At 51.7% G+C, this 21,115-nt stretch overlaps 1 protein-coding gene across 1 annotated transcript in view; it reads left to right on the forward strand.

Annotated features, from left to right (window-relative positions):
- TSPAN18 (tetraspanin 18) overlaps positions 1-21,115 on the forward strand; it is a 182,225-nt gene that overhangs the window by 117,917 nt on the left and 43,193 nt on the right. The window contains exon 3 of the mRNA XM_082843937.1: positions 1,116-1,257. The gene's annotated coding sequence lies outside the window, so the exon portion shown is untranslated. The remainder of the gene's footprint in view (positions 1-1,115; positions 1,258-21,115) is intronic.

A 21,115-nucleotide genomic window follows, 5' to 3' on the forward strand; every position in this document is an offset into this window, starting at 1 on the left:
GATGGACAGCGGGAGCAGCGGGCATGAGTCCCTGGTGGCCTTGAGAGAGTTTTGTCTAAAGACTTGCCGAGGGCACAAAGGGGCTCCCCCTGCAGCGCTCACGATACCCTCCCTTGTGTCGCCTCCCTAACATTTATTGAGTGATGGCTGTGAGCCAAATGCTCTGCTGGGGCTTCACAGACTTAGGAGTGTCATTTCCACTCCCTGCAATCCTCAACGAGAGATGCTGTTACTATCCCTGTTTTACAGAGGAGGAGACTGATGCTCTGAGAGGACACCTGACTTCCCCAGGGTCTCTCTCTCCTGGAAAGAGTTTGCCCCAACAAGTGACCGAGGCCCACCTGCCTCCAAGCCCAGGCTCCCGGCCACCGCGGGCACCGCCTCCCATACCTTGTCTGGGCTTGGACGAAGTCAGGAAACAATTCTCCATTCTGGCCTGTGACCAGCATTCACCTGTCAGGCAGGCAGTAGACCCTGTGCCCAGGCTGCTCCAGGGGTGCAAGTCTGTCAACAACAAAGGAGGGTGTGGCCCGGGAGAGAGCACCTGGCCATGATGAGTCAGGAGGGACCTGGGGTTTAGGCCTCACTCTGACACCAACTTGCTCTGTGACTTGGAGCGAGTCACTGCCCCTCTCTGGGTGTCGGTCTCCTCACTGATAAAATGAGGCCATTGGTCTGGCTGGCTGGAGCATCTCAGGAATGCATTTTCACACGAGGAAGAATCTCTCCACCAATGCGCGTGAACTCTCAGAGTTTCCTCCCACTCAGACATATAAAATTTTGTTTCACATCAAAGCAAATCGGGAAACATTTGTCAAGCCTCCCGCTCTGCAAAGGGCACCATGCTAGACACAGTGGGTGTGACACTTGCGTATTTTTATTCAGAACATACACACACAGGCACATACGTATCTCTGTGTCTTGGAATTTTTTGCAAGTTCAGCTGGGACCTAGATGATGCCTCCCCAGTCCTGATGCCCAAGCCCAGGCTCCTTCCGGCTGCCCCTTCACACTCTCTCCTCAGGGCCCGGAGCACATTTCACACTCCTCGGGCAGTGTGAGCGATGGCGTCCCCCCCACGAGGCAGTCACAGCTGATTCTGCTTGTCTTGACAGGTGGGCATCTCCCGGACAGCCCCGAGGTTGCAGGGACCAGACCTTCCGACCCCATCATCCAAGCTACGTGAACCCTTTGAATTTGAACTTCTAAAAACGTGGGCACAACCTTTTTCCAGACTTCTCGACGCAGGCTACCCAGGTAAGGGAGCTCAGGTGTTCAGCACGGGGTTTTATGCTGCTTTTGCTGTTTTTTGTTGTTGCTGATAGCAGCCATCAGAGGACGCCCTATCATTCTTTATCGCCCTGTCCTGTTTTATTTCCTTCATTAGCAGGAGAACCCAGTGGTTAAGGCTTTAAAGTCCAACAGACCTGGGTTCAAATCCTGAACCTCCAGTTACTAGCTGTGTGACCTTGGGCAGGTTTCTCAACCTTTCAGTGACGCTGCTTCCTCCCTGGTCAAATAAGGAAGCAACAGCACCCACCTCTTGGGTTTGTGGTGAAGATAAAATGAGGTAATATATGATGGGCGCTTAGAACAGGACACGTAGTAAGCTCAGGGTGCAGTGAGCATTAGCTGTTCCTAATAGTACTCATGCCAATCCGTAGTTAATTCATCCTCACGTTGATAGGCTGCCTCCTGCACCAGAGTGTGGACTCCAGAGGACAGGAGTTTGTCTGTTTTGTTCTTAATTGAACCCCCAGATCCCAGCAGAGTGAACTGGTTATTATTTGCTGAATGAATGAATGAGTGAGTGAATCTGTTTTGCCTACATTATGCAGAATCCTCAGGACAGTCCTTGAAAGGCCTTGCATTTGTTAGGATAATCATTTGGTTGCATGTGAGCAAAAATGCAAAATAAAGAAGAGACAGGTTGATTTTTCTCTAAGGAAAATTCTGAGCTAAGGGGATTCTTTGATACAAAAACATTAGGGGACTAAGTTCCTTTTGTCCGGAGGCTCTAGCCATCGTTTGTCTACATGACCCACAATGGCCCATGCCATTCTCTCCATGCTGGTCAGCAAGAAGGGGGAAATCAGAAAAGGACAGGGTGCTCCTTCCTTTAAGAGGGTGCATACATCACTTCCTGTCAGGTCCCATTGGCCAGAATGTAGTCATGTGGCACGCCTAGCTGCAAGGGAGGCTGGGAGATAGAGTCTTTATTCTGGGGGACCATCTGCCCAATTATAATTCTCTTACGAAGAAAGGAGGGGCAGTGGATACTGGGCCACCCTCTGCCTTGTCAGATAAGATGATACCGCCACACGTTTTTCATCCTCCCTCCCTTCTTCCTCACCCCCAGTCACCAGTGATCTTTTTACTGCCTCCTTTTTTTTTGCCTTTTCCATAATGTCATATAATTGGAATCGTACAGTAGGTAGCCTTTTCAGACTGGCTTCTTTCACTTAGTAATATGCATTTAAAGTTCCTCCAGGTCTTTTCATGGCTTGAAAGCTCATTCCTTTTTATTGCTAAATAATGTCCCATTGGATGTCTCACAGTTTTTTTGTCCATTCATCTATTGAAGGAAATCTCGGTTATTTCCAGTTTTGGGTGATTATGAATAAAACTGCTATAAACATTTATGTGCAGGTTTTTGTGTGGACGTAAGTTTTCAATCAGTTGGGTAAATATTTAGGAGCATGATTGCTGAATTGTACGGTGAGGGTATATTTAGCTGTTTAAGGAACTGCCAAGCTGTCTTCCAAAGTGGCTGCACCATTTTGCATCCGCACCAGCAACAAGTGAGAGTTCCTTTTGTGCCATCTCCTCACCACCAGCTGGTGCTGTAAGTTTTGTAGATTTTTGTCCTTCTGTCAGGTATGTCGTGATATGATCCCCACTTTAAAGTTGAGGATCCTGGGCTTCCCTGGTGGCGCAGTGGTTGAGAGTCCGCCTGCCGATGCAAGGGACACGGGTTCGTGCTCCGGTCCGGGAAGATCCCACATGCTGCAGAGCGGCTGGGCCCGTGAGCCATGGCCGCTGAGCCTGCGCGTCCGGAGCCTGTGCTCCACAACGGGAGAGGGCACAGCAGTGAGAGGCCCGTGTACCGCAAAAACAAACAAACAAACAAAAAGATATTACAAATGGCCAAACTGCTTAAAAACCCTTTGATAATGACTAGCGTAGTCCAGTGTCCTCATTTGACAAACTGGGAAGGGAGGTCCAGCAAGGGGAAGTGACTTGCCCAGGACCACACAGTTAGCAGGTATCAGAGCCAGGACCAAACTCAGACTCTGCCCAGCAGGCACTGGTACGGCATTCCTGGATCACTGCAATCAGGCACGTTCTCTATTGTGATCTTAAATCTGTGCTATGGGGAATTCCCTTGTGGTCCAGTGGTTAGAACTCTGCACTTTCACTTCTGAGGGCCCAGGTTTGATCCCTGGTCAGGGAAGTAAGATCCCACAAGCCACTTGGTGCAGCTCCCCAAAACCCAAAACAAAAAAACCCCCCAAACAACAAACACACACACACACACACACACACACAAACCCAAAAAAACAAAGCAAAACTGTGCTGTGGAGAGAATGTGGCTGATTCCAATCCTGATGGAAGACAGCTTCATGGTTCCTAGGCATTACATGCTCAGGCTGTCACTCCACCTTTTACTTCCATCCTCCATGTTAACCTCAGCCAGGGTCCTGTGGACCTGGGCAGGGAGACAGCTGCCTCTTGGCTTTTGTTAGCAGGTCTTAAACTTTGTTCTGCTTAAGAATCATCTAGGGGGCTTCCCTGGTGGAGCAGTGGTTGAGAGTCCGCCTGCCGATGCGGGGGACACAGGTTCGTGCCCCAGTCCGGGAAGATCCCACATGCCGCAGAGCGGCTGGGCCCGTGTGCCATGGCCGCTGAGCCTACGCGTCCGGAGCCTGTGCTCCGCAGCGGGAGAGGGCACAACAGTGAGAGACCCGCGTACCGCAAAAAAAAAAGAAAAAAAAAGTTGAGGATCCTGAGACTTAGAAAGGGCAGCTTGCCCAAGGTGATACAGCAGGTAAGAGATCCAGGAACTTTCCCCACCTGCTTGACAACTGAGCCCAGTCACACCCCACAGCCTCTGCCCATAGCAGGTCTCTCTGAGGCCATGGACCAAAGCCATGGGGTAACTCTTCCCACTGCAAGCTCAGGAGTGACTGGATTCCAGGCCCCTGTTCACTATGTAGTGTCTGTTTCTCCCAGCAGAACTGAAGTCCAGTGAGCAGGACAAGGAGGGGTGGGGGCAGAGTGAGTGAATTTGAGCCCAGATTGGAGGGGTCTCACTAGATCAGCCAAAACAGAGCCCTAGGCGGGGCCAGACGGCTGGGAAGGCTAGGGTATAGGCTGCTGGCCTGTGCCCAGTCCTTGGGTCTGAGGGGAAGGCTAGAGCTGCTGCCCAGGTCAGAGGAACCAAAGACGGGCCAGATGTGAAGGTTGGCTGCCGGGGGAGACAGGGTGAGGGTGGTGGGGTGCGATGGGGTTATGAGAGGCCAGCCAAAGGCTGAACTGAGGTCAGATGCTGCATTGTTTGGAAGCCAGCACTCAACTCAAACCTGATTAAGCAAGAAGACAGGCAATTTATTCGTTTTTTTATTGGTTTCCAATATAGTGGCAACTGGGGGCCTGTTTATTGGTGTCCAAGGTTCAGATAATGCCCAGGTCTGTGCCCTCTGCTTCTCTCCTCGTGGGTTTCAGTCCCCAGTGGGGCAGTGGCCAGCAGCTCCAGACTGACATCCTGCTCATTGCAAATCCAGTGAAAGGAGAGCTGCTTTTTCCCAGGAGTTCCTACAAAAGTCCCAGAGTTGAAGCTTATTTGCTGGCCTTGGGTCACATGACCATCTCTGACCAATCATTGAAACCAGAAGGAGAGACTATGCTGATTGACCAGACTTGGTCAGCGTTGAGGGGTCTGTGTTTGGGGCTGTGTGTATGGGTGGGAGGATTCAGCCTGAAAGTGTCAGAGGGCTGGTACCCCAAAGGGAAAACCAGGTGCTATTTTCAGAAGAAGGAGGAAGGAATGTTGAGCAGATAAAACAACAGCTGCTCCATATTGGAGCCCTGGCAGGGGGTAGGGGGCTGATTTGTCCTGAACGGGTCCTTCCTGTGGCTTGCACCTCGGTTTCAGTGGATCTGGTATCTGAAAGCCTGGTTTACACACACACACACACACACACACACACACACACACACACACACACACACACACACACACACACGATGTATCTGCAGGCGATGCTTCACTTTCCAAAAGCATTGCCCCAGGAAGTCCTTCCCATAGTGCGTCCTCGTGTTCCCTAGTGGCCACGCCACTATTTCAGTCACTGCTTATCTGGCCGCTTTGGGTTGTCCTTCACTTGCTGAGAGGGCCTTTTGCTTTCTTTACACCCCACCCTCACCCCCACTCCCTCATCGCTGGGGAAAGTTCCTTGAGCCACTTTAGCACTTATTTGCCCTAAATGGCCTCCCCTCAGCCACCGCCTTCCTGGGGCCTCTCCGAGGGAAGGGGAAGGAGAGGAGGCCATCACTGGTCAAGCAGGAGCGGCCCCAAGAGTCCGCTGGTTTGCAGGCCAGCCTCATAGCCCCAGCTGACATCCACTGGGAAAGCTCTGTTATGCATTTAGGGTACGGTGTATGATTTCATTTGAAAAAAGATTACTTTGCAGGAAAAAAATGGAAAACCGCAGAGTATGATGCTGCCTCCCAGGCAACTGTGGCCAAGTGCTTTTTAAGATCTGTCCTTTGTTGATTTCGGTCAACCACAAACCTCTTGGCCCTGCACCCATGTCTCTCTCTCTCTCTCTCTCTCCCCGTCTCTCTAGCCTGCGAATTCTGCAGCTCTGACTCAGCATGTAGACCAACTCAGCGTTCAGCACCACCCTGCCTTATATGGGATGCTCACTGCTCTTGGGTCAATACGTATTAATTTATTTCTTCAGCCGTTGGCTATTGAGCTTGTACTGTGTGCCAGGCACTGTTTATTTGCTGGGGATCGGGAGTGGGCAAAGCCGAATGGTCGCTGCCCTCTGGGATCCCTGCTGTCTCCTCTGAGATCCACTGAGGGCAGGACCCTTCCTCTGGGTGTCTTGCCCCCCACCCCTCATCCAATGCCAAACCATAGCCGGACTTGCTGGATGTTCACCACTTAATTATTTTCCACACTATTTTTTAAAGCCCCCACTTATGACTGATGCTACAGAGATACTAGAATGATTTGGTCCTCACCCTCTAGGACTTAGAGTTTAAGATGCAGCTGGTGATGGGTCCTGGAGAGGGAGGGAAGGCCACAGTTTGAGATCTGTATGCAAACCCAGTCAGGGGTGTGCACGAGCCAACAAAAAGAATAGGCCAACCTCTCCACTCCCAGCCCCTCTCCGTTCATTCAGCAGCTCCTCCGAGACCACCGCTGAGAGCCCCTCAAGGAGCCAGCCTGTTATAAGGGAGACAGGCATGAAAGTAAATTCTGTCATTCAAGGTAGAGAATGGGAGGGTTCGGAGCAGAAATATAAAGGAAGGCTTGGAGGTTCCAAGACCAGATCAAGAGGTCACTTTGGGGTGGTGACAGTGGTGGGAAATCAGGGAAAGCAGTGCATTTGAGCTGGGCTTTGAAAAGTGAGTAGGACATGGGACAGGCGAGGATGCTGGGGGAGGGCATCCCAGGAGGAAGAAACAGTGAGAGCAAAGGCCTGGAGATGGGAGCCCTGGAGCTTGGAAGACTGTGCCGGGCAGGAAGTGAGATGAAGGCAGTCAGCTTCTTCCATGCAGTCCTCCAGGCTTGGCCACACAGGCCTGTGGCCATCTTCAAGGCTGCCTTAAATCACAGGCTAGGTTTGGAGCTGAGTGGCTCTTCTGTTTTCCCTTTAAGCCCAGGAGAGGGAGTTTTGGAGGGGCCCTTTAGAAAAGACGGTGCTGCACAGGGACCAAGAATAATTAATCCTCCCATCTCGAGGTTCTTTACAGAACTTAGAAATCGTTTTCATTTACAGTGTTGCAAGCAGGAGGCCTAGTGGCAGACCCTGGGCTGGAAGCAGGGGCACTCAAATTCTTGTCCCAGCTGTGTTACTGGTGACCTCAGCCCCCCTGAGCTGTAGTTTTTCCTTTGTAAAATGAGGGGTGAGGCCCCTTCCAGCTTTAAACTTTTATTCCAAGTTAGACCTGGGTGCCAATCCCAACTCTGCTGGTACTACGGCCTTGGCCCTCTGAGCCTCAGTTTTCTCATCTGTAAGTTGGGGGTAATAGTACTCTGTGTCTCACAGGACTTACGTGAAGATTAAATGAAATAACTAAGTGAGATAATGTGCTTGACAGCACGCCTGCCCAGAGGGTCAGTACTTTGTGATAGCACTGATGCTATTGGTGTTATTATTATTTATATTTTCATTTTCATAACTCTGTGGGAGGAGTCCTCAACAGAGTCTTTGTATAGGTGCCTGCAAGGCAGCCTAAGTCCATGTCCCCCAAAATTTGGTGGTGGGGCAGAGAGTCACACCCCTCCCATCTCCAAATGGGGGCAGAGCTGCCTTCCTCAAAACCACATTTCTTCATTCATTCATCAAACGTTTATTGAGCACTTGCCACGTGCCGGGACCTCTGAAATGCACGTGGGATCCTATTGAATGGGGCACCCAAGCTGCCTGCGCTCAGAGCAGCGTCCGCCTTCTGGCTGGCGCTATGGACACCGTTGGCCAAAGGAGCTCAGGGCCAGCAGGAGTGCACTGAAATCTGCAGACTGGAGCCCTGGGGAGAAGTCACACCCTGCCTCCCATCGCTCCTGGGCCTTTGTATAACCCCTTCCTTTCCGTCTTGGGGCTAAGGGATGAAATGCCAGAGATCCCACCATATTTAGCTGGTCTCGCGTTGTCCCTGGACCAGCGAGATGGACTGGACTGCCAAGACCAGGCTCGGCGTTATGCAAACGAAGGCATTCGACAGAGGAAGCCCACCAGTGAGCATGGACTGCAGGGCTGTGTTTTATTCTCACCGCCTGTAATGTTTGTTTGGATCCGGAATTGTAAAGGGTTTGGGGGTCTTTCTGGAGGATGCAAAGCTGGCAGATTGGAAGGTGCTGAGGGGTCCAATCTGCCTTGTGCTCACCTGGTCCTTTCCTGGTGGCCAAGGGCATCTCACCCGTTCTGGTCTTCCAGCGTCCAGCACAGAGCTGAGCATGCCAGGGTCTGTAGTCAGGGATTGGTGAAGGGTTAGACAGGTGGGCGGATTACAGTGGATTCACTGTCATACACTCTTTCCTAGCCTTGGTCCAAATTTCCAAGGTGGTTGGTGGCGCCAGGCCCTGGGTTTGTTTTTCTGTGACAATTTGATTTGGACCTCCTGTGCGAAACCAGTGGTTCTCAAGCGGTGGAGTAGATGCGAAACAAATGGCTTTGGGGCTTGTCAGTGTCTCCGTTTCAGTTTCAGGAGGCAGCATAGTGTGTGTCCTGATCTAAGGACGAGACCTTGCCAGCTGTCAGACTCACGAGAGATCAGACCCCCGCTCCAAGGCTGGGTGACCTTGGGCGCGTTATTTAGTCTCGATCAAATTCTGTTTTCTCATCTAGAAAATGATGGCACTAATAGCTTCCAACCCATAGGGCTGTGATGAGCATTAGATTAGATAATGGGTGTTAAACCGTGGAGCAGCGCTCTGGGAACATGGTAAATGCTCAAAAAAAGATGATGATGATGTAGTTAATGACCCCTTAAGCTAATGGGCCATAAACTTCTCTCTTCCAAACAGATTTTTGCAGACTGCTTTGCATTTTTAAGACAAAAATTATTTTTGAAAGTTATTATTACAGAAGTAATGTGCTCCTTAAAAATTTCAATAATCAGAAAGGATTTAAATTTAAAAGCAAATGTCCCCCAACCCACCCTCTGCCATCTTCCAGCTCTTTCCCTCCACTTCCCCAGCAACATTCTCTTTGAATGCGGAGCTTCCCAAGTCTGGAACTTTTCTCCTTTTTTTTTCTCCTTAAAGAGCAGAAGACAGGTACACAGTCAGGAGGGGACAGTGGTCCTATTGGAGCCATGGCAGCCTGTGTGTCCTTGGCTCCGGTTTGCTCTGAGCCTCGAGGGTCTCCAGTGTTCTGTGTCCTGGAGGCCTGGGGCGGTGGCCTGAGGTGCCACATTCAGGCTAAGCTTGGAGTGAGAGGCTCGTGGACACCATGTCTGGCCATGTGCCCAGGCCCTCTCTTCTGTCACGGTGCCCCAGGGCTCAGTCCAGCCCAAGCTTCCGTGTTCCTGGTGAGACAACTGCTCGTCCCTAGCCACCTTCTGACAGCCTGCACTTCCCTGCCTGTGTCCTCTGCTGCCTTCCAGAGGATTCTGATGCAAGCTCAAGTTTGAGAACAACAGGCAGGTGGCTGGGGTCTAACACTGTGATGCAGCCACACGTAGAAGGAGTGAAGGAACCCACACTGGAAGGGGGAGGTGCTGGGGAAGGCTTGGATTATGAATGACTTAAAGGTGGACAAAGAAATCTGTGTGTAACTTGGGGGAGGGGAGTGGATTCCTGGCAGAAGGATCAGCCCGTGCAAAGTCCCTGGGGCGTGGTAGAGCCAAAGCATTCAGGGAGCTACAAGTGGGGCTGCTGGAGCGGAGTGAGAAGAGGGCGTGGGGGGAGGGAGGGCATCATCAATAGGCTTCTTGTGCTCTGAGTTTGGGCTTTTCCCCAGGAGCGCTGGGGAGCCATGGAAGGGTTTATGCAGAGGAAAGATAGTGGGGAGGATGATGGTTGTGTGGGGCCCCTGGACCACAGCAAGTGACAGGCTGTCTTCTGGAGGGCAGGGCTGAGCCTGCAGTGGATGGAGAGAAGACCCTGGAATACCCTGAGTCATGGAGGAACCCTGCGCTGTTGCTAGAACATTAGGACCTTGAAAGGATGCTGTAACTGTCTTGTACTGCATTGAGTCTCTGCGTTCATGCCTTCCACCCCCAGAGACTCCAGTTACTGTTTCTGGGGTAGAGGAGGCTAAGGTGCCCCCTGCATGTCTGGGATCTAGGTCTGAAGTGGAGGCACCAACATAGGTAAGAGCAAACCGAGATTCCTTCTGAGGGTGGAGCAGGATGAAGGCTGGGAGGGGCCGGGAGGGGCCCTAAGGTGGATGACAATGGGGGTCAGGAGGGCCCCTGGCCTCCCCACCTCAGGGCTGGCTTGGGGAGCCCCCTGGAGAGGAGGTGACAGGGGAAGCCCCCAGACCAGCCCCCGCCTCAGAGGCCCCAGCCTCTCTCAGTCTTCCCAGGGCCAGGCAGGAACAAGAAAGGGAGCTGGGGCCTCTCGCAGGCCTGGGGCTCTTGTTTGGGAAGGGGCCTCTGATGAGCTCATCCTGTGGTGAATCAGAGCGGAGAGGATGCTGAGTCCTCGGGGAGGCCAGAACCAGGGAGAGGGAGGGTGGGGTCCCCCCGCGGGGCAGGGGGGGGGCAGGTGTGAATAGGGCAGGTGTGAATAGGCCGCTGGCTAGAGGGCCGGACAGGGTCCCGTTCGCCCAGCTGAGCAGCGGCTCTGGGGTGGCAGCTCCTGCCTCCTGTGCCCCCAATCCCGGGGCTACTTCAGGCTGAAGTGCAGTTGCCTGGAGCCCGGTGGTGCTTGCCATGGCCTGGCCTGTGTGTATTCAAGTATCACGTCAGCCCCAAGCAGCAATCCGTGGTGGTGTGTGGCAAGCGCTCAGAGGAGCTGTGGTTCCAGCGGAGGAGGTGCCAGCCAGGCCCTGCCCACTAGGTCCCCTCCCTCCGGGGCTCAGAAATGGCTCAGGCTTTTCTACTTTCCCTCAGTCCAGATTGAACTCTTAAGGAAAATGACCGGCAAGGATGTGTGACCTCACAAACTAACTGGACTTGGGAGGGCTTTCAAGGTCATCTGTCTGGACTTCCTGAGAGTATTCATTAAGCCTCTGCTTACATACCTCTAGCAATGGGGAGCTCACTACTAAGCAAGAGATCAACATTCATTCCGATGGCTCTGTTTTTCTCCTCCTTTACATAGGCCCTGGGTTCAAATCTTCTGCTACTTCCTGTGTGGCCTCAGGCAAGTGATGTAGCTTCCAGAGCTCTGGTTTCCTTTCATGTTAAATGGGTTTGATAAATGCCCACCTCTCATTTACAAAGAAGTTTAAACCAGACAGCTTTACCGCCATGAGCAAGTCAGATCTTTCCACAGTGCATAGGCCTGGTGCCCAGACAGGGTTTCTCTGCTGGTCTCCCGGCCCCATGGCCAGTCACATCACCAGGGTGAATGTCCACCCCTCCCTGGCTCGTAGTAGGCGCTCAGCAGATGATTGGCTGCATGCCCTCCTCCCTCGAGTGGACCCACCGGTGCCTTACAAACAAGGTCAGGCCAAGTCCTTGGCTTTTATCTTAACTCAGAGACCCCGAACCACGAGGTGCCCTGAGCTGCCACCCAGTGCTGGTCACCAAAGGCTTCCAGGAGGCCGGTCTCCTGCAGGCCTCCTCCCTCATGCTCCCTCCCTCGGCCCCTCAGGCTTCTGCAGAATCCCACCTCCTCACATCGCCTGGGGTTCACTGCAGCTTTTAATGAGGTCGGCTGGTGGGTCTGTTCCATTTCCTCACATCTTACAGAGCAAAAGCTGACGAGGAAGTGCCAATGTGAAGCCGCAGGTGGAGGAGACTGGAGGCGACCTCAGGCCTCATGACCTCTGACTTCAACCTACTACTGCCATGCTTCCCACGGGGTGTGGGCATCACCCTCAACCACGCCATTGGTTCCTCTGGAATCCTGCTTTATTGGCGGGTGTTTTGTTTTTGTTTTTAACAGCTTTAGAGAGGCAAAATTTATGCACCATAAAATTCTCTAACTTTAAGGGTATGATTCAATGATTTGTAGTAAATTTTCAAAGTTGTGCGGCCATCACTACAATCTAGCTTTAGGCTAGTCCCATCACCCCCAAAAGAAACCTGGTTCCTATTTGCTATCAGTTCCCATTCCCACTCCCTGCCCCAGGCAACAACTAATCTACTCTTCTTGGTCTCTATAAATTTTGCCTTTTCTGGACATTTCATATAAAGGGACTCATGCACCATGTGTGGACTCCTGTTTTTATAGCCTGGTGAAGGTGGGTGGAGACTATGTCCACTCAGTGATGTGCCCATCTTCCCATAGCCAGCCAAGGCCAAGTTGCAAGTGTGTTTTTTTAGAGTTGGAAGAACTCATACGGACACTGAGTGCAGTTTTTACTTCAGTGCAAGAAAGAAATCCTCTGTACCCAATCCCACACTATGACTCTCTGACATCTGCTTGAATATACCCAGTGTCGGGCAGCTCACTACTCCCCCAGAGACTGAAGGAAACTTGCATATCTTGATCATATGCTAAGTGCCAAGCTTGTTGATGTCTTTTGATCTTTGGTTCCATCCTCTGAGAGGAAATCATTTTACAGCTGAGGAAATTGCACCTCAGAGGGGTAGAGGCACTCACCCAAAGGTAGGAAGTAGGGGAAACCAGGATTTAAACCTTGGGCCTCTCAGATTTCAGAGAGATATGAGATACTTATCTTTGTATCAGGGTGAATCCTCTCCCTCTAACTGCCACCCATTGTTTCTAGTTTTGCCAGTAAGACTCACACAGACCACCAACCTGGACATGGGGAGGTGGGAGAGAGAGTTAAGGAAGACTTCTTGGAGGAGGTGATGTCTGAGCTGGGACTTGAAAAATGAGCAGGAATTAACAGGCAGAGCTGGGCGGGAAGAGTTTTTTTCCAGGGACTGTTTTAACTGCCAGCCCTTCTAATATTTCACAGCTGCTTGAGGCTGGGGAGAACTGTTGAAAATATCTACTCTTGCTGTTCATTCTTTCCCAAACATCACCAGTAAGTGGTCGTCCAACAAGAGTACTTGAATACCTTCAGGGCCGGGGAGCTTACCACCTGACCTGGGAACCTTTTCCATTGCGGAGTTGCTCTGGCTCTAGGCCAGGCTGAAGATGGCCTCCCAGTAGCCACAATCGCTTGCAGCCACACAGGATGTGGTCAGTCCGTCTTCTCACCACCAGCCTACAGGATGCTGAGCATAGCAGGCAGGTCTTGGAAGCAGCCTAAGCGTCTTGACTGAGATGTGCCAAGTTCCTCCATCTGTTCTCCTTGATGTAGACTGTCCGCTGCTCAGGCCTGGCCACTTACCTCTGGGATGCCCAGCGCATGCCTTTGAACTTGGAGGCAGTTTCAAGTAGTGGTTGAGTGTGGACTCAGTAGCCAACACCTGGTTCACATCCCAGCTCTGCCACTCCCCCAGGTGTGACCTTGGGACAAGTGCCTTAAGTTCACCATGCCTCACTGTTCATGTGTCAAATAGGATTAAGAATGATACTACACCTTCTTAGTCAGCTAGAGCTGCCATAACAAAATAGCACAGGCCAGGGGCTTAAACAGCAGACATTTATCTTCTCACAGTTCTAGAGTCCAGGCGTCCAAGATCAAGGTGCCAGTGAATTTGATTTCTGGTGAGGCCTCTCTTCCTGGTTTGCAGACAACCACCTTCTCACTGTGTCCTCACATGGCCTTTGCTCTGTGTGTGCACACGGCGGGGGGGCGGGGGGGAGAGAGAGAGAGAGAGATCTCGTGCTCTACCTCTTCTTATAGAGACACCAATCCTATTGGATGAGAGGCCCACCCATATGACCTCATTTAACCTTATTCACCTCCCTAAAGGCCATATCTCCAAATACAGTCACACTGAGTCACAACTTCAACATATGAATTTGTGGGGACGCAATTCAGTGCAGAGCAAGCACCAACCTCAGAGGGTTGCTGTGAGGTTGAGTAAATGTGTGTAAAGCATTAAGAGCAGTGCCTGGAATGCGGTAAGAGCTACACTAGTGGATGCTATTATTGCCGCATTTAGCATTAAATTCAGGGGCGGAAGAAACCCCTGTCCATCCTTGCTGCAAGACTAGACACTGTGAAAACCTAACGAGGGACTTCCCTGGTGGCAGTGTTAAGAATCCGCCTGCCAATGCAGGGGACACGGGTTTGAGCCCTGGTCCGGGAAGATCCCACATGCCGCAGAGCAACTAAGCCTGTGCGCCACAACTACTGAGCCTGCGAGCCACAACTACTGAGCCCGCATGCCACAACTACTGAAGCCCGCGTGCCTAGAGCCAGTGCTCCACAACAAGAGAAGCCCACACACCACAACGAAGAGTAGCCCCTGCTCGCCGCAACTGGAGAAAGCCTGCACGCAGCAACGAAGACCCAATGCAGCCAAAAATAAATAAATTAATTAATTAAAAAAAAAAAAACCCTAATGAGTACACACATATAGTAATAGCAGATATTTATGTTCAAACATAAAAAAGAAGGAAATCTCACCATTGCAACAGCATGGAGGAACCTTGAAAGCATTATGCTAAGTGAAATAAATCAGACAGAAAGACAAATACTGTATGATCTCAGTTATTTGGGGAATCTAGTGGAGCTGAACTCATGAAGTAGAGATCAGATTGGTGCTGGCGGGTCGAGGAAATGAGGAGATGTTGGTCAAGGATACAAACTTCCAGCTAAAAGATTAATGAATTCAGCAGATGTAATGCACAGCACGGTGACAATAGTTAAACACACTGTATTGTATACTTGAAAGTTGCTAAGAGAGTAGATCTTAAATGTTCTCACCTTAAAAAAGGGAAAAAAAACCCAGCATCTATTTATATCATGCTTACTATACGAGGCTTTCTATGTAAGTGCTTTACATAGCTGATTTAACCCTCACACCAGCCGTATGAGATAGATATTCTTGGTATCCCAGTTGTGCCGTTGAAGGGGTGAAGTGACTTGCCCCAGGTCAAACAGCTGTCAGGCGCCTAGTAAATTAATAGCATACAGTTATTTACTCAAGTAATATTCATTAAGGGTCATCTGACTGTGCTGGGGGCTCAACCCCTGCCCTCCAGGAGTTCACAGGCTGGTGGAAGAGACAGACCCATGGGCAGGTAGTGGCAGTACCGAGTGCTGAGTGCTCTCATGGGGCGAACCCAGGGGGCTGTCATGGAGCTCAAGACATGACATCCGTGCTGTGGCATCTAGCAAGGCCCAGGGAGACACCAGGGAGGGCTTCCTGGAGAAAGAAACATTTAAGCTGAGATCAGGAAGAAGGTAGGAGAACAGCCTGAATGAGGAGCTGAGAGTGAGAGTGTGCGGTTGTGGGTTGCTGGAAGCTTCATAAGCTGATAATGTCCATTCTAAGATTTTCCAGCAGTCCTGTGACAGCACAGGGGTTCTTTGGTGGCCCAGGGTCTCTGATATCACAGGGTTTCTACATGGCCTAGACTTCCTGGAGCAGCCCAGCCCCCTGTGGCAACCTAGGGGTTCCACGCCAGTTCCGGGAATCATATGGTGGCCCAGAATTTTTTCTGGCATGCAAGGGACCTGCGTGATCTTGGTGCACAACGACAGCCCAGGGATCTGGAAACTCCCAGGGGCACTGTGGCAGCTTCTGAGGGTCCCAGACATTTTCTGGGGTTTTGTGACAATCCCGGGGATCGCGTGGCAGCTCCAGGGTCCTGTAGCCTTGTTCTTTACGGCTTCAGAAAGAAGAATATGCAGACTCATAGTAGGCAAGTCCTTTGGGGAAAAGGAAACAGCCTGGAAGGGTCTATACCTGGAGGCGCATTTGCAAGGCTTAACCAGGCAGCAAGGAGATGTGGCTGGAAGTCCTCTCCCTCCGGAAGCCTGGGGGAGCCAAGGAGTCTGGATTCCTTATGGTTTATTTCCTTCTGGAAAGCTGAAAATTAGCCACTCAGGGAGGTCTGCGGGGAGCACTGTCCTTACTTGCAGGCCTGTGACTTGGAGAGGACCAAGGATGCACCTGTTGCCTGGATACGGAGGTACCGCTCCTCAGAGCCCTCCGAGCAGGTGCATCGTGCAGGGGCCGGAGGTTGCGGCTGCCCACGAGGGGGCTGGCACACCTCCACTTACAGACACCAGCATTAGCCCCTCAATGGGCTCCTGTGAGCTGAGCCTTCCCAGACCAGCATCGCTGGGTTAATCCCAGCCCCGCTCACTGCTCCAGGTCAGCTGGGGGACCTGTCTGGGCCTCAGAGCCGTGCCTGCAGAATAGGGATGACGCTCCCGCCTGTTTCCCCGGGGGGTGCAGCATCGAGTGGGATGGGGGAGAGCCTTGTATGAAAGCATGAGAACACGTTCCTGCTTCACCACGGGCGCTGTGCGCTCCTGGGCGAACTCCTTCATACCACAGGGCCCTCAGTTTCCTCATCTGTAAAACGGGGGTGGGCCTAGCACAGTGTAGGAAACGCAATAGTTTCTCAACCAATGCTAGGTCTACCCCAACTCCTTCACCTCCAACCAGAGACTGCAGCCAGGTACCTGGGTGTGGGGAAGAGGGTGGTTCTCAAGCAGAAGAGACCATCTGGCCCCAGGAAAGTCAATGGTCTTTGTGCCTTTGCCTCTGAGCAAAACCTCCTTTCTTTTTAACCCTGGGCAGAGCCAACACGAGAGCTACCTTTGTCAGACACTGGGCTGAGAGTTGGACACTCATGATCTCATGTAGTCCACCCTACAATACTATGAGATAGTCTTAGTGATCCCATTTTACAGACAAGCAAATTGAGGCACAGAGAAGGCAGCTAAGCTGCCCCAGGTCACCTGACAAGAACAGAGCAAAAGCATTCGTACCCAGGTTTGTCTTGATCGCAAAGCCGGGACACTAATCACCTCTCTTCCCAGGTATCCTAGAAACAGCCAGGGGAGAAAGAGAAAAATGATGAGATGGGAACCAACTGGAGAATTAGTTGAACACTTGGTGCCTGGGTGGGTACATTGTTTGTCCTTCAGGTCTAGGGCTGGCCTGGCTGGGTTTGACCCGGGCTGGCTCCGTGAACCATTTGAGGATCCCCAGCCCTCAACAGACTGGACCTCTCTCCTCTAGTGGCCCATTTTTAGAGAAACTGATGGTGGAGGATGTCAGAGACTCTGGTCTGAACAAGAACCAGTTCTGCCTGCACTTCAAAGGTCTTCTTCTTGGCAGGAGGGAAACAGACATCTCGTAACTGGGAGAGAAGGAGGGGTCTGGCGACCCAATGACCCATTTTGCTTTTCCAGCCAAGTGGGACTTGGCATCACACAGGAGGGCAGGATTCATTTCCCCCACCCCCACTGTAGCTAGATCTGCCCAGGGGCTGGGGTCTCAGGCCCCATGCAGAAGGGGGAACCCCTCGGGAACCAGCCCCTGTGCCCTAGCCTACATTCTCCCCCCGCGGGGCCCCCCAGCCAACAGCCAGCCTCTCTGATGCCACTACCAAATACCAGACCACTTATCAGGCTTTTCCAGGGGACCGGTGTCCCCAAGCAGAGCTCCAAGCCTGCAATTAGGAAAGCAGCAACGGGCTTAACTTTCTCTGGACCGTGGGCTTTTCAGTGGGGAGATAAGCTTGGTCTGGATGAAGCTGGAGGGTAAAAAATATTTACTCTGAAACAATACTCTGTCTAGGAGCGAATCTGGACCCTGGGGCTTCCGGGGGGTCGGGGTGGCCAGGGGGTCTGCCCTCTCCTGCCAGGTCCCCAGACGTCTCGCCTCCCTACCCACCGTCAGCCGAGCTGGTTCCACAGCCCAGTTCCCCCCAGCGCTCGCTCTCATTATGGAAGGAAAATGAGAAGAAGCTATAATGTTCAGTGCGTTATTATCTGCAGAGCAGCTGACCTGTGCAATTATCTCCTCCAATCCATATGACTACCTTGGGAGTCGGGCTTACTGACCTCTAAATAGATCTAGACTCAAGTCCCAGCTCAGTCACTTTCTAGTTCTTGACCTTGGGGAAGTGGTTTCATTCCCTGTGAGCCTCAATTTTTCACCTGTAAAATGGGAGGGACAATAGGCGCCTCAGAGTGTGGTCATGATGAGCCATGGTGTTTATAAAATACCTAACCAGGCCCCTGTTCCCAGCAGTGCTTAATAAATGGTAGTTTTAGGAAATAGTAGTATTTCTGGTAATGTAAGCCTCAAATAGGTGAAATCAGAGCTTTTGTTCAGTGGCAAAGCTGAGATTCAGACTCAAGGCAACAAAGTCCTGGCCCCGTGTGAGCCCGGCCTTCAACCAACCAGCCAGGGAGGGGCCCAGGGCAGGAGCCGGGTGGGCAGGGAGGCCCTGATCGGGGTGGCCTTTTCGATGCAGCCTCAGGGTCCAGAGAGGGAGGAAAGGCCCCAGTGCTTCCTGTCCCCCGTCCCCTCGGTGGAAAAACAACTGGACCATTCTCCGCTTCTACTCCCCGTGTTTTACTGCTTTGTGCCCCTGGAGGCTGGGAGAAGAGCACCCTGGCTCATTCCTGAGAACAAAGACGAGGTCAAGGCCATCTCTCCTACAGGGCAGGCTCTGGCTCCAGGGAAGGAAGGGGGAACTGAGAATCAACTAGTGCCTGCGCCGACCTCCCCTTCCCCCACTGCCCGTGCTGTAAAAGGAGCCCTTCTGGGTTCTAGTGCAAACTTTACTACCGGTGACCTAGCTGTGAGGCCTGTGGAGGCGCCTGCCCCTCTCTGAGCCTCATCCTCTCATCTCCAAAATGAGGGTCTCAGAAATAAACAGAACGTTAGCAGATGCAAACACATATATATAGGATGGATAAGCAATAAGGTCCTACGTATAGCACAGGGAACTATATTCAATATCCTGTGATAAGCCATAATGGGAAAGTATATGAAATAGAATATATATATATAGGTGTATAAATAACTGAGTCACTTTGCTGTGCAGCAGAAATTAACACAACATTGTAAGTTAACTATACTTCAATAAAATTAAAAAAAAAAGAGAAAGAAACAGAAGGGACCACTGCCTATGCTGGAGAAATCGGCGAAGGCTTCACGGCTGAGGCGACATCAAGCGGGGCATTGAAGGGTGAGAAGAAGTTCTCCAGGCAGAGAAGAAAAGAAAAGTTATTCCAGGCCCAGGTTGCAATACTCACAAAGACCCAGCAGCTTCAGAGTGTGAGGTTTAAATGGCCCTTTTGCAATGATTTGTTTTAATTATATGAATAATACATGTTCCTAGTAAGAAAAAAAAAACACCTGAATATAAGGAATAAAAGAAAAAAAATCACCAGTAGGCAGTTAATATTTGATACCGTTTTTAGCCCTTTTTAATACGATTAAGAAAGGGGCCTTTAAGCTCCCTAACATATGGAGAATCTCAGATTCTAGGCAGACAGGGAAGAACAAAGAACTGTCTTCTGGAAGCGGAGCCAGGCCCCGAGCGCTGGACAGACGGACAGCGTTTCCTGGGAGTGGGGACTGGGGAGATCACACCAGTGGAGACAGACGCACAGGCAGACACTCGGGGAAGCGGGACAGCGCCGCGGCCCCGCACAGCTCAGCGCCTGCAGCGGGACTGCCAGGGCCGAGGAGGGGAGGCCAGGGCAGGGTCTTTCTGAGCATGAATGAGGCTTGTGGGAAGGGCCAGCACTGCTGCTTCTGGGAAGCCCCTGCGCCTGTCAGCTGGCAAAAGTGGCCGTCCGCCGCCAAGCAGCTGAGGGGCTCCCCGTAATGGTTTAACTGGTTTCCTAAGCTGTCTGGCTGCAGGCTATGGCAGGCGGGGGAGGGGCCCAATGACGCTGTGAAGTCACTGCTGTGATCTTGCCAACTCTTTGGCGCCACCTTTAAAATATGGTTCATCTTAATGGACAGGGGCTACGAGGGGAGTGGGCAGGGGCAGGGTGGGCGCCCAGGACAGCCAGCCTGAGCTGGCAGCAGTGGGTCAGCATCGGCGTGGGGTGGTCTGTCCACTCCTCGGCCTCCAGGTCCAAGGCCAAACTTGAGGTCCCTTCCTGCGTAGCTCCACATCTTCGTGGACTCCTGCCTTATTTCTCCCAGCCCCCAACACCAGCAAATTTTCCCCAGACGCCTTACTCAGGCCCCCCTCACCTACGTGATGTAGTTAAAACAGCCCACGATGGAGGCCCTGCCCGCCTGCCTCTGTCATCCTGGGCAGTCTGGGCATCTGGGGTCCCTGGGGGAATCCCAGAGCCTTGTGGATGGAGCAGGGGGACACAGTGACCACCGGAACCATCGTCACCTTGGCTGTGAAAACAGGACAGGGTGTTCCATTTCCTTCATGGCCCCTGTGAAGTCTGTTAACAGTAATTATGAAGTTATGGAGAATTCCCAGTCCTCCTAATTAGCGTTAATACGGGCTGGGTGAGCTAGTCATGGGAAAATAGACATCTTTGTTTGCGCTCTCGAAATTAGACCACTGCTCCTGCCTTTAGGTGTGATTCAGCTGTGTTCTATCCTCTCCCCCCATCTCTTAGTCCTATACCCGGCATCGTGAACGTACGCACGGTGTACACGTCCGCTGACCATCATATTCACTGTGTGCACACACATATACACGTACACATACGCACACACACAGCAGCGCAACAGACTACAAGTCTTTGGATGCTGGATTAAGACATCATTTTGCAAAGCAAACACCAAAAACCAAAGAGCATTTCAGCCATGTTCCTGGCCCTCTTTGGCGATACCATTGGAAGCCCCCTCTCCCATGCCGTACCCTGACCCCAGAGACCCCCCTTGCGTGGGCCTCCCCAGATTAGACCGTATTAACAAACCATTTCGTGTTCCAGTTAGCATGGCAAGTGAACCTGGCTGGCTGAGCAGGGAATAATGCTCTCCTCTTGCTGTTAACAGGCCAAGGCCCATTTCCCTAGGAGGGAGGCTCCCCCACCCCGTCTGTTGGAATAATGAGATCTGTGCAAGGCTCTCTGCCATCTGAGTCTGAGGCCATCCTGGAGGAGGTTCCCTTTGGACCAAGCAGGAGGGAGGCAATGAGTGAGGTGATGAAACTAATATTTATTGTGCAGTATTGGCTGTTGAGCCTATGCTAGGATCTTCTGCCTAGGATGGTGCTTTTTCAACTGAGTTGTGGATACTCACAGGGCCTGGGGTACTCCTCCCCAAGCCAGGGGATACACAGAATCTCAGGATTAGCCCTGCGTGTCCTAATAGAAAATCAATACACTCAAAGATTTGGAAGATTAATACCTTATTTTTATATTAAAACAACTGTGGATATACTTTGCAATCAAATGAAAAAATATATATATAGATGGCATGAATAAGTGAGGTGAAACAGGAG

This window comes from Leucopleurus acutus, assembly GCF_964270905.1.
Source record: "Leucopleurus acutus genome assembly, chromosome: 8".
NCBI classification, from domain to species: Eukaryota; Metazoa; Chordata; class Mammalia; order Artiodactyla; family Delphinidae; genus Leucopleurus; species Leucopleurus acutus.